This window comes from Perna viridis, chromosome 9, assembly GCF_037379345.1.
Source record: "Perna viridis isolate PV_CMFRI_1.1 ecotype Kerala chromosome 9, ASM3737934v1, whole genome shotgun sequence".
Classification (NCBI taxonomy): domain Eukaryota; kingdom Metazoa; phylum Mollusca; class Bivalvia; order Mytilida; family Mytilidae; genus Perna; species Perna viridis.
The window spans coordinates 26,092,337-26,107,072 of NC_142453.1; the positions used below are offsets into that span (position 1 = coordinate 26,092,337).

The 14,736-nt window shown below is 32.9% G+C and overlaps 1 long non-coding RNA gene across 1 annotated transcript; it reads left to right on the forward strand.

The window, feature by feature from the left end:
• The first annotated feature begins 9,918 nt into the window (after window positions 1-9,918).
• LOC148607521 (uncharacterized) lies at window positions 9,919-14,346 on the forward strand. The gene is made up of 5 exons (XR_015915213.1): window positions 9,919-10,071; window positions 11,875-11,922; window positions 13,332-13,408; window positions 13,728-13,800; window positions 14,221-14,346. It is a non-coding gene; the product is annotated as an uncharacterized LOC148607521 (long non-coding RNA).
• Window positions 14,347-14,736: the final 390 nt, after the last annotated feature.

Consider the following 14,736-nt stretch of genomic DNA (forward strand, 5'->3'; position numbering starts at 1 on the left):
TAGTGTTTCGCATATATCTCCAAAACCATTAGGTTTAGCCAAATTCTTTTAATAGCTGAAATGACCCTTTTTATTAGGACTATAAAAGTTGTCAGACGACTCCTTGTAAGAGTTATTGCCCTTGAAAGGAGAATTTTTTTAACAGTTTTCAGTCAAGATCTTGAAAACTATGATAGATTAAAAGAAACTTTCAATTGTTGAAATGATCCTAATGGTACGTCCTACCAAAGACTTATGAGTCATAATTGTTGGACAACTTCTTGTTAAATTTATTGCCATTGAAAAGCAAAATTCAACCAGGTGAGCGATTCAGGCTTCTGAGAGCCTCTTGTTTTATAGGTCAGGTAAAATATTTAATTTTAGCAAAAAAGATTTAGAACAAGAGGAATCTTCAGCACGAAACCTTTATGGGTTCTCAAATATATTATCAAAAACCAATAAAAAAATAAACATGTTCGTATTATCCTATAGCTGTACTAGCTTGCAAGGCACTGGTACACTTTACAGGAGTAATGTTACCTAAAAAGGGATCGAGATCAGAACAGTTTAAATCTTAGAATGTGAATTTAATTTATTTTATTTAAAAAGTCCAATCGAACATGACAGAACGTAATGAAATATTTCTATGCAATCTTTGAAAAGAAGTGGTGTCGTCTGTGGATCTAGTCTTCACACATGTAATAGTTAAATATTTCTGTCATTGTTTATCATTTTCTTCTCGTAGTTGTTTAAATTGATACAGCTGTATCAATATATTCGCTGGCAAACCAAAACTTTCAATATTTTCACTCTCCATTGTAGAAATCATGTAAAAAGTGTAGAAGCCCCATGCATTTCAACCACTCTATCAATGAATTGAGAACCAATGACGTAGCACGGTCACGTGACCACATGACTAATTAAAATTTGTATGGCTTGGGTCATTGTCCATTTTTGAATCAATTTATCTTCATTTGAACCGTGCAAGTGACTACAAGGGACGTTTTTATGATATATATTTGGTGTAATAAATCAAATAAACCAAAAATTGAATTTTTTTGGCGTCATGTCTTCTTTAAGTGCAGCCATGGATAAAAGATTAACAGCATTTCATGAGATACAGTAATTCATCTTAGAACTGCAGATAATACTTTATTTCTAATTCACTAATTGCAAAAAATGTGGATATTCATGAGACATTCTACTTAGTATGGTGGTAACTAATTAAAAAAGTTATATGTTGTTCATAGTAACACAGAACTGGTAAAATATTTGTCAATAAGCGGTCTGTCTAAATACTGCAAAGACCAGTCTTAGTGCACAAAGACCATAAAAGTAACACTAACACCCATGAGATAACATTTTTAGTTCACCTGACTGTAGGCCAAGTGAGCTTATGCCATCACTTGGCATCCGTCGTCGTGGACAACTTTTAAAACATCTTCTATTTTGAAGCTATTAGACTGATGGGTTTTAAACTTAGCATGATTGTTCCTTAGGGTGTTCTGCACAATATGTCCGTTGGGATTTTTGATCCATGAAAAAGCATGGCCTCTGTTACTAAAACAGAACATACGGGTCAGATTGCAGTTTTTTGCAATAACTCAAAAACCGTTGCCTTTAGCAAATATATGGCTGGGGTAATATTGTTCAGCATTATGAGATGAACCTATGCCAAAATTTTCAAAACAATTTGTCAACTGATGTAGGAGTTACGGCCCCTGAAACAGTTTTTTTTTTTTGCATTTTTCGCATGTGCAACTTTGAAAATCTTCTCAAAATGACTGTTGGGATTGTTGATTCATGAAACCATGAGCACCAAGAGACAGACCTATGTCAAAATTAGCAAAACGATTGGTCAACTGATGTAGTAGTTACGGCCCCAGAAACGTTTTTTTTTTGTTTTTTTGTTTTTTTGTTTTTTTTGATTTTCGCATGTGCAACTTTGAAAATCTTCTTTTCAAAATCCGTTGCACAGAATTCAATGAAAGTTAATATATATGTTCCTTAGGGTATCCCACACAAATTGACTATTGGGATTATTGATTCATGAAAAAACATGGCCACCATTACTAAAAATAGAACATAGGGGTCAGATGGCAGTTTTTTTCAAATAACTCAAAAACCGTTGCCTCAGCAAATTTCTGGCATGGGTTAAATTGTGAAGCGTCATGAGAAGTACCTATGCCGAAATTTTCTAAACCATTCATTGACTAATGTAGGAGTTGCGAACCCTGAAACAGTTTTTTTGTTGTTTTTTTTCTCACATGTACAACTTTGAAAATCTTCTCAAAAACCATTTCAGATCATTGAATGAAAATAAGCATAATAGTTCTTTAGTGTATTGTGCTCAAAATGACTTGTGATTTTTAATCCGTGAATAGATATGGCTGCCTATACTAAAAATGGAACTTAGGGGTCATAAGACAGGTTTTTGAAAAAAATTCAAAAATTGTTGCCTTTACCAAAATTCTGGTTCAGGTCATGAAAATGCTATGAAAAACATTTCTTGCGTTTGACAATTTAGTTGATTTTAACTTAGCCTATCTCATTCCTCAAGTTTTTTCAAATAAGCAAATGGTTAACCAGGTGAGCGATTCAAACTCTCTTGAGCCTCTAGTTCTGAAGTATTAACATTGGAATGGTAATTAAAAAATACATAAAATACACTAAATTTAGTGTATAAACAGGCATTTAGTCGTTAGAATTGTAGTCTTTCGTGCTAATATTTCCGGCATGTGCCGACAATCCTTTGTGTAACAGACCTTGACTGAATAACATTGTCTTGTCAGTGTTAACAGTTTAGAATTATTTTAAGGGTTTAAAAGGGGAAACCAAATTACAAGTCATGATGTATAAGCATTTTACCACATATCAAAGCATATCCACCATAAATCTAGTAGAAAAATGTTACGGACGAACGAATAAGGTGATCGCTATAAAGTCCACCTCTTAATAAAAGAAGGTATATAACGACACATTTAAAATTGTTACATTTACGTATTTTCACCTCATTTACATGTCTGACTTATAATAACAGCTTTGTTGGGGCATAAAAATGGTAATCTATTTGATCAAGTTAAAATACATGGAATCATCAACTGTCAATACAAATTAGTAACATACAACTATCGTATATTATCTATTCGTTTTAAAAGTATCTTTTCAATAAACAACTTATTGATAAGATTTTTGACGGCAGACATTTGATCAGAAAACCAAAAAGTTAACGTATAACTAATCTTAGAATTTAGGAGGAAGAACTAGCATAAGAAACGCAACTCTTAAAATCAGTGATGTGTTTGTATCACATCAACCATTTTAGTGCATTTCATAATATTCAAATTTTGTATATAAAATCAAATTTTGTTCACGCGAGCATTTTCTGTTTTTAGTCAATGTGTGAATCAAAAGTCATGATCCTGGCTACAATAACAAGCAATACGGAACACAATGTTACAGTCCATTACGTCAGAGATCAGGAAAAATGTAGGTCATATGATCCTTTATAACTCGAAGTACATGAATTTATGATTACGAAACGAAACGAATATGGTTGCTTTTTCCATTTGTACAGCTTTCTGTTAGTTTTCTTTTCTTTGACATCAGTGTTACAAAACACAACCAAGAAAAATGTCTTAACCATCACTCTCAGAAAAAAAATTGAACTGGACAGGTTTAATTTGAATTAATTCCAAATTTAAAGGCTAAATGTATAGACAGGTATCCGGTGTACTCCGGCCTTGGTAAAAATAAAAACTCAAGTTGGGAATCTCCTCAAGTCCTATGTTTTTGTTCAAATCTGCAATTTCAAGTGATCTGATTGGTCTAAATTTGAGTTGAGAAAGGATTTGAGGAAAATGGCAATTTAAGATGTTTTATGAAACTGGACCGAGTTGACTTTTTATTCAGTTTTTGCAATTTGTTTGTATAATTGCTTGAATTTTCAAATTTAGATCACGACGCTTTGTGGCTGGGAGGGCGATACTACGACGAGCACAATATAATTGGTTGGAAATGGGTAGAAGGCTATGGTAAACCAGATATTGTTAAAGATCATGTTTCTCGTTGGAAGGATGGACACAACTACCATAATTACTGTGTTACTCTTCACAATGATAAATGGGGTACCGAACCATGTAACAATACTTTCTATCATCTTTGTGAGAAACGTTTTCGATAACACGTCCTGTTTCTGCTTTATAAAAATATATTTTGATTTATGTTTCAAACATTTTTATGCCTTAAAACTTGCATTCTTTATATTTACATTCATGTAAATGTGACACAAACATGTATGTCACCATAAGATAAACAACTGCAAAATAGAACATCACCTAAGTGCCAAGTACTTTGGCAAATATGTCTTCAAGCGAACCAGGGATATGTTTATTTACGATGACCTATGCATAATGTCCATTCAAAGCAATTGATGTAGTATTCACCGTCTGTGAGTATTGAAATAATTGAACAAATGACGTCACAATGTTAGAGAGTTTCAAGGTTTTGTCAGCATTAGAATGATATACATAGAAATATTTATGTACAAATCAAACGTGTGTTACTCATTACAATTTTCCGTTTTCTTAACAACTTAACAAAGCAACCAGTTTTTAGTCTACCCCGAACTCGACATTTTACGAGAAACTCCGCTAGTTACTAGACAAGCAGATAACGTTTATCTTACCTGTGTACCTGGTCCATGCTCCATGGAGTGTGGTTTGGTTGTTTACTTTTGTTTCTTTGTAAGTTTTATTTTGGTTATTTCATGTTATTTGTTGTCTATTTTCCCTGTCTCGATTGCATCCTTTGATTATATTCTGTTGATATCCGTTAAAATCTTGGTTCCATTGGTAACTTTTTAACATTATGTCTTTATTTAGTTTTGGTTTCTCTAGAAAAACAGAGGACGCTTACCCTACCGGTGCTGCTGGTCCATACTACTAGTTTTAATAGCTATACTTACTTTGTATGTATGATTTTGGTTACTTGATATTCTTTGTTGTGTATGACTGTTTTCCATTTCTGGTCATTGTCCCTGGATTACATTCTTTTGATTACCGCTATGACCTTGGTTCCCTTGATTACTTTTTTGAATCGTGGACTACGACCAATCGGTGTTCATCATAGTATCTTACCAAGTTAAAAAAAATAACCTGGTTTGTCCTCTCGAGCCTACAGTACCTGAACCGATCCGTGCAACAAAAATTGAGATCGGTCATCAATCACCGATCAGTTTCCGGTCGGTCATCGATCCGTCAAACCGGTCCATTAAACAGGTGATTGCATCACGCGACCATAGAACGGTAAATGTATTTTACGGTTTTTGTTGTCTTCTCTGTTTATTTTACACATATTTACATAATGTAATAGATTTAAGCATCAATTTATAATTTTATTTTACATTTCTTTCATTTTGAACATATATTACGTCATTTTATAAAAAAAAAAAAAAAAAACAAAAAAAAACTGCGATCAGTACCGACCACCTGTCTGTCAGAGATCAATCAATCAACGGTCATTGATCTGTCAAATCGTCCCGCGAATCGGTTCAGGGACTGTATCAAGTAGACGGTTTTGTACAAATCAAATTGATTTAGTTCTTACTGATTTATGCATTATATTGTTCGATATCAAAATTTTCATCACTCAATTTGTTTATAGTGTACCATACGAAATTAAATAATAAAAAGTGCTGAATACGGTGAACATCTATTCTTGTACTGACTGGACGTTCAAGTGATAATAATGTACCAAACAAAATGTTTACGTAGTATTGAAGTCGAAACATGTCTGGTAGAAAATGCTAACGTTAACTTGGTAATGTTATAATAAAATAATGTTAAATGCAGTTCTACGTTTATATGGTAGCATCTTATCTTGACCTACATTTAGAGATCCATGGTAAACGAAAACTATTTTACGACAAAAAGTATACGACAAACCCTATAACTTTTCATTCCGTATTGTTAATTTTCCTTTCATCTGTGACAACATCCCATTAGCAACTGCAGATGGAGTTTTTATATCATATCTCATACGTAATGCCAGAGCTGGCCGCAACCACGCAGACTTGCATCGCTCTAGACTTCTTACAATTAGGCTTTGGAATAAGGTTACTCTGCTTCACGATTGAAGTCATCACTACAGAAATTTTATTATCGTCATCATGCACTCGTTATGGTGTATCCATCTACACAATGGGAACCGATTTGTTTAACATGTCGTAGTTTTCCTTCCCCCTTGTACTATTCAAAACATGTAATTGTAAGTTTATGCTACGTGATATTATTTATGATGTCTTAAATATCTTATCTAGTTTTATAGAAAAGCCAAAATACCTGAAAAACGGGGGGACACGAATGGGCATGGTAAAGTATTGTTATGTTATACTTTATTACACTGACTCTTTCATCGATATAAGTAAAATGTGCTGAAGATCATAATCTGAAATGGGATTGGCCCTGTAGTTTCTTACAATATTGAAAATCCCTGCAATGAATAGTATATAAGAGTTGAGAACATTTTGTTTAGAAACTTGTCTTGAATTAGTTCATCATTCGACAAAATAAACTAAAACCCATGATGTCTGGAGATGTAAATCCTGATACTGTGATTCTTATTATAAAACATGTAAGTGGACCGCATATCTGCATTAAATTCACTTTGTGGCGTTAACTGCTACAATTTTGACTTATACAATCGGCAAATAAGTTTTTAGGTCTGAGAGACTTTTATATTTATGTAATTTTATAAATTATTTTTCTTCATAGTTATATTCATAATGAATCTAATGAAATGGTAATCGATTGAATGAACAAATTTATTTTTAATAATGCATATTCTGAACCGTTACTTGACTTTTTCTACGGTTAAACAGTGATTAATCAACGATATCGCTTCTAAAACGCCAACATTTTAAACGATTTTTATTATATGTATCAAATAAATTATTCCGATCTGCATTCGTTGCATAGAACAAAGTGTTGCCGATGCCGTATTATTCCTATAATTATAATTTGTTTTAAAATTAGAATTTTTTTTCTATCTCAGTACATGTACATTTGAATTGAAAATTGTTTTTAATTTGTTTGAATGGGAAATGGACAAGCTACATGGAATTATCTTAAGGATTTTTTTTCTGTTCCATTCTTTGGCGTTTTTATTATACTATTACACCAATATGTAGATGACTCTTACTTAGAAAAAAAGGACAAGGTTTGTTTTTAAAAATCTTAAGTGCGTATAGTAACAACTTCATGTCTAATGACCAACAAATACAAACTGTCATAGATAGTCATCATTTTTTTCTCTATACTATACCTTAAATAACAATTAATATATGAAGGAAGCAGAAATTGCTTACACATCCAGAGCATCTGAGTTCACTCAAGATTGTTGTGGATTGTATGCTTTTTGTTGTTCTATGTATATTTTATGATTTTTTTGTGTGATACAATCTGTTCTTTGGTTATTGTAGTTTTGTATTCTTCGAAGTTGTTTTGTCGAAAGGGTCCTTTCGTTTGTATTTTAAAATAATTCTATTCTACCTCCTATTTTTACGATTAAACGAAATCCATATTATTTAATTCTCTCGGTCCGCCTTACATCTCCATTTCAAATTGTCTTGTAATATATATATATAATCAAATTACCACCTCACTTCCACATACAAGTGTAAAAAACAATGCTAATAACCATTATAGTCTATATTACACTTAAAGATGTGTTAATTGACCCCTTTAGGAGACAAAAATCATAGCTACAAAAGACCGGACTTTTTTATATGCAAGTTTATGTTACATACGATGTTCACATCCGTGCGGGTCAGTTGTCGAAAGAATAGGCCCGCAGCAGCGCTAACCTTGTCGTAAGAGGCGACTAAATATTGCTCAGAACCCTACCCGAGGGCTTGGGCGCCCTACCCACAGAGTATCTGGGTTGTGTGAATGAGGTGGTGGAATGGGATGCCCCTGGCGTGTTACATGCTGGTTTTGTCAGCCTATAATACGGAACGCCTAACCGTTAACCATGGTGGGAAAGATTCCACGTTCCTCGCACATTGAAGAACCCTGCTGTGGTATTCTGTCGGAGTAGAAACTACTGGCCTCCGCCATTGGAGGCTAAATTGCACTACCCTATCCATCCCTCCCTTTTTCTAGTGGCAATCAAAATTTCCCGACCCTATTATCCTTGTGTCCCATCACATCTTTTATTTCATCATTTTCATCATTTCATGTACATTTTATCATCCATTTCATGTTCATCGTCTGAATATAGCTGAAATATTGCTGCTTGAGGTTAAACCTCAACAATCAATCAATCAATCAATCGTACGATGTACTACATGAAATTATTTCTAAATACAGGAGGAACCTACGACTGGTTTGGTTTAACATTATTCAGTGAATCAAACTGTTTCATTTCGTGTTTGAAATTAATGAAAAGTCAAAGAGTAATCAAGGGAACAAAGAATCTAACGGAAATCAAAAGAATGCAATTCAGGGACAAAGACCAGACATAGAAAACTGACAAACACAAGAACGAATAAACAACAACCAAAATAATGCATACAGAGTAACAAATGTAATTGAACAACTCGGAATCCACTAAAAACTGGGAGCATGGACCAGGTGCACAGGTAGGGTAAGCATCCTCTGCTTTTCAAAAAAAAACCACACACACACGAAGAGAAATTAATTCATTGTTTATTTACAACAGAGAATTAGTAAAAGTCGATAAATCAATCTTCATCAATATCAACTTCGTGTTTATGAAATTTCCATTGACACTTGAGCCATCTAATTTGTCTGGAAAAAGTTGTATAGTATGAATATTATACTCCAGATATTTAAAAAGCAACACAGGTAAGAGTCTGGTAAAATGTGATTCATGGTCCATATATTTATTGTGTTATTTTGTTTAACATGTTGCTTTTCAATTAACCCATGCTCTTATTAGATGAAAATTTAATAGAATATATTTAAGAATTAAAAATTAAGGGAGATGCCTCTGTAAATGGCACTAAAATACAACAGAAACTATTGGATTTTCAATGTGGATTATCTCCTAAGAGTAGACAGATTGGAAAGAAATAATGATACATTTCATCAAGTAGACCCACAAAACTATTTAATAACAAAAATAAAAATGTGTAGCCTTTTTTTTTGGGTGTATCACATATTACAGAATCTGCATGATTCTTACAAAGTCTGCTACTGAAATAACTATGTATACAAAACATTTCTGCAGGATATATTCTTGTCTGCATTTGCCTTAAAGTAGCAGTCTTTCTAAAAAAAAAATCAGAAAGAATGTTATTCATGCATGTCAAAAAAATAACGAATTCCGTTTATATTTCGTTTATATCTTGTACAGAAACAGTAACTAATCGCATAACCAGTTTAAGTTTTCCATTTGGTTGTTGTGCTTTTGAGATAAAAAATTATACATAGATTATACATGAAAATGGCACTTTGTAAGAGTTATTGTTCTTTGTTTTCTCGATCAGGTTTTATATGGTTTATTTAAGTGGGTGGTAAATGTATGACCTTTTAAAAAGTGCAGACCTGAGTGCAGAAATGATCATTGACTTGTGAAGGTATAGCGTATGTAGAATGAAAAAGTATCGCTTCTTCACCATGAATCACTTTATCATTGACACTTTCTGAATTTGATAAGGAATGGTACTTAATAACACGTTTCAACTGCGTAAATGGAAGGTGTACGTGTACGTTAGGAGGTCAAATAATTTTTGAATATTATATGTGGTATTTTGGTAAAGTTCCCAAAAAACTGTTCTTTGAAATATACAAGTTTTTTTTAATGCCTATCAAATCAATAAACGTTTAATGATTTGAATGTGTACAATTATTGGTATCAAACGAAATTAATATGAGAATAAATCGTGAAAAAAAAATTATATATATACAAGTTGAGTTTTCGCACATCAAAATATTTCCCCCGTGTTGTACCTTGACTATAGATATACTCATTGTACTAATAGACCTATCCATAGTATATTGTCCTTCATGTACGGAACATTGATAAGAATGGTAATTTGAAGACGAACGATGAATTACTTCAAACTGTGTAAGTATATCTTCACGTGTATTTATATTTGTAAAATTAAGTGTACTTACCTGATCAATGAGACCTGCTTAAATAAAATTATTCACGATGGCTAAAGTGAAGGGGTAATCAAGGGAACCAAGGTTATAGTAGTAATCAAAAGAATATAATCCAAGAACAAAGACACGACATGGAAAACAGAAAAAAAAAAACACAACAAAGAACACAAAGTAACTAAAATCATTCCGACAAAGTAACAAAAGCAGATGAGCAAATCGGACTCCACTAAAAACTGGGGGCATGGACCAGGTGCACCGGTATGGTAAGCGTCATCTGCTTTTCTAGAAACACCCGCTGAGTTGCTCATAAAAAATTATATGATGAAAATTGAAGTCATTCAGACAGAAGTTTTATGGTCGTCATCATGAACTTGTGGATCGTTACGGTGTATCCATCTGGAACATGAAAAACGATTTGTTCAATGTGTCATAAATGTTTGTTTCTTCTTTCGTCATCCGGACTTGACTTTTAATGAGCAACTCTGCGGGTGTTTCTATAAAAGCTGAAGTCGCTTACCCTACCGGTGCACCTGGTCCATGCTCCCAGTTTTAAGTGAAGTCCGAGTTGCTCATTTATTTTTGTTACTTTGTATGTATTATTTCATTTACTTTATGTTTCTTGTTGTGTTTTGCTGTTTTCCATGTCTGGTCTGTGTCCCTGGATTACATTCTTTTGATATCCGCTAGAACCTTTGTTCCCTTGATAGGATTTGGTTTGCTAGTCACTGAGCAAACTGCATTTCGATCCTTGTTGGTAATTGAGCTTAAATCGTGCTCTCCCGTTTTAAATGATAAAATATTACAAAAGAATAGTGAAAACGAAATGAATACGATTTACAATTTCTTAATTAAAGTGGGTAAATTTCTGCTGATAAAGTGTCAGTGTGATATTCAAAACACAGTCAATCTATTTGAAACATGTTACACGATTCAAGTAACTCGGATGTAGTTGTGTTGTATACAATTCAACAACAAAGAATTTGATATATGACATTTGATTTTAGTTTTGTTCATTACAAATCACTTAAATCTTATAGATTATGAAAATCCTACAAATTTCGGAATGCTGTATTTTCGACAACAGCATAAGAAGCAAATACGTTTGAAATTCAAGATTCAGCTATTCAAGAAGCATTCAAACATTCTGTACGAGAACAGGAAGCATTATACAGCGCCGATAAGCTCATCAAGTTAAATTAGAATTAGTCGAGTTGTCATAGTTTTCCTTCCTCGTTTGTCTACCCCAGACTTGACTTTTTATGGGCAACTCGGCAGGTGTTTCTAGAAAAGCAGAGGACGCTTACCCTACCGGTGCACCTGGTCCATGCACCCAGTTTTAAGTGAAGTCCGAGTTGCTCATTTATTTTTGTTACTTAGTATGTATTATTTCATTTACTTTATGTTCGATGTTGTGTTTTGCTGATTTCCATGTCTGGTCTTTGTCCCTGCATTACATTCTTTTGATATCCGCTAGAGCCTTTGTTCCCTTGATTACTCTTATATTGTGCGAGTATAGTCAGACATATTTTATTGACGCAAGTTTTATGCCTTGTTGTATACTTATCAAAAGCGCACACTGAATATTCCCAAAACTTGTTTCTACCAGACATTTTTAAATTGTCTTTATATCAGTTTCAATATGTTTGAGTTGGTCAAATTGAAGAACTGTCTAAATTGAATAGATTTTTAAGTTCGACTTAGACAGGTTTCACTATGCATGTCATACATGTCACATTTTTATCAACATATTTTTCGTCTTTTTCAGCTGTTTTTGTTGGTTTTTACATATGTGCAGTCACTGAAGTGAAAGCAGGTAACACCTAATACGACAATAAAATGATATTTAACGAAATTTAGGAATTCGTTTTCATTTGAGAATATTAAATATACAAAGGCAAGTCATGTTACACCTGGGTCCCTATTTGCACGCTTTAAACATGTAATTCACTTGCAAAATTGTTTTGTTCTGTGTCTATTTACCATGCCTAGTCTTCGTCCCTGGATTACATTCTTTTTCATTACCGTTTGATAACTTGATTCACTTAATTACTCTTTGAAATACCAGTAAATGACCAATGATATTTAGCAATTTTAAACGACGTCGGCATGATCATTGTTTAGATGATGACATAGGTACATATCCACTTTTTGTTCAAGACATTGTCTAGTTTTTGCATATGTCACTCCAATATTCTGTATATATACAATTATAAAACTGCACATGTATTTTATTTGATCTAAAACTATTTTGCCAAATGCACAATTTGCTCCATATTTTCAGGCTCTAATTTCTGCTTTAGGTTTTCAGTTGGAGACCGTTTTTAGATGACATTTGTTTATCTACTTTCTCATTAGTTTTTAAGTAGCACTGCATCTGAGAATCATGCAAAATGTGATTCATGGGCGAAACGCCTTTATACTTTTATTTTTGATATTTTGTTTGAATTGTCATAGTAAACAGAAATTAACATTCGGTTTTTCATATATCCCGTGTTCTTAGGAGATAAACATTATATAAAATGCACTGTAGATTTCAAAATTATGGTAGATAACTCTGTAAATGACATTCAAATATAACAGTTTTTTAATGTTGATTATCTCCTAAGAGCAGATAGATTTGTGAATAATTACACATGTCATAATATAGACCAATAAAACAGCTTAATTTCAAAAATAAAAATATGTGGCTTTTTTTTGGGGTGTATCACATTTTTCAGATTCTGAATGATTCTTACAAAGACAGCTACTAAACAACTCAAATCAAATATCAAACCATATCAATAGAGTGAACCCGAACCCTGAATAAACTTTTTGAAGTACCTTCGTATTACTTTAACTGTATCTTAACCTTTGTAACCTGAACACCTACCTACATCGAACGCGCTTTACGAATGTGGACCTAGAAACGGGGATACAACTCTTACGAATCATTTGAATGTTTGTATTCAGCATTTTACATCAATATCATGTAAGCCTCAAAGTAACTTGAACTGATTTCATTTTGTTTCAAATGAAAGCTTGATACGCTTTGGCGAAATTGAATATGATACAAACATATCATTAATGTCAAGCGTTATGTCCTTTACCCTAGTAGGGTCTACCTCCTTAAAGTCTAAAGGGTGTTTGGTTTGGAAAGATGTCATTGTAATTTGTTCTACCCGGAATAAATTTGTAAATTGTGCTCAGCTCATAATAACTCTATATCGTTATTACATCTTTTAGGTATTCTATGTTATAAATGTGAATTGCTGCCTCATCAGAGAGATTGCGATCACATTATAGAATGTGGTGACAATGAGGTTCGTTTAAACGTTTAATTCTGACTGTACTAGTTGTGGGTAAACTTAAAATTATTTGCATGATGACACTCTTGTTTTTGTACATGTATATTTAAAACCAGGATCAACAAGTACAGTTGTTGTCTATTCGAAAACGATGTGCATTGATTTCCATGTTACATTGACTATTAAAGTTGAATCATCGCAAGTTTCAACTTACACCAAAGTTTTTTTTTATTGTTTTTAGACAAATTTTTAAACAAATGCATGTCGTATTTCAATTTCAATTATATATGTACAGAATATGAAATAAGTTACAAATCCACTTTTTGCAACACAGATGTGTTATGGGGAGCGAATGGTGACAGATGATGGAATAACAACTTTTAGATCGGGATGTAAACCAAAAAAAGGTGAGTCAATATCGTCTATTATTTTCTTAAATGAAAGTATAACATAAAATGCAATTTAACAAAAAGTTTTTGTTTTTTGTTTTGTTTTGTCTTACTTTTGGTTTGTTTGTTTGTTTGTTTATTTGTTTTGTTGTTTACATACATTTTAAATAGAACTGCTTTGAATAAGGGAGAAGATTAGGGAAGAATCTCAAAGGATTCTTCAATTCGTGGTTGTGCGGCTTATAGTATACAAATAAATTGGATTCTCCATTTCGTTATGAACCAAATTTCATAGTTTGGGCAACCCCGCAAACAATAGTACTTTCACCAGAATACTAAATTGATTTAAGAATATATCGTTCTTCCAAACACAGTAATTCATTTTAAGTGTATTGATGTGATGTCAAGATACAGTTCTACATCTCAACATTTTTGTAGATGTGTACAACGCTTGGTAGCTCATCGCTTTTATTTGGTAAACGCAATGACATTGTTTCTTGCTCAAAGTGTTGTAATACGTCATATTGCAATGCAGAACTTTGTGATCAACACATAGAGAGTAAGTTATAATATTTAAATAAAAACGATAATTAATGTACATACCCAGACCTGAAATCCCTTAGTCATACCATGCATGCCAATATGGTGATATGTGTGTCCGGTTTTCTATTCAAACTGTAGTGCTTCCTTCTATTAAGCGAAGGGATACACATCTCTTATGTTAAGTTTCCGTTATTGCTCCGACACTACTGAATTGAATGAAACTTTTGCAAAATCTTAATTTAATATTCTTAACGTGCGCCTCTAATCGTAGATTCTGATCGAAATTAATTTGGCGGTTTCATAAAACAAAACTTTGTCTATGATATTTATGAATATTGAGACTCGGAATACTCTTCATTTAACCGATACTCTTTCTACACAATTGAATACATCGTGTACATAATCTTTATG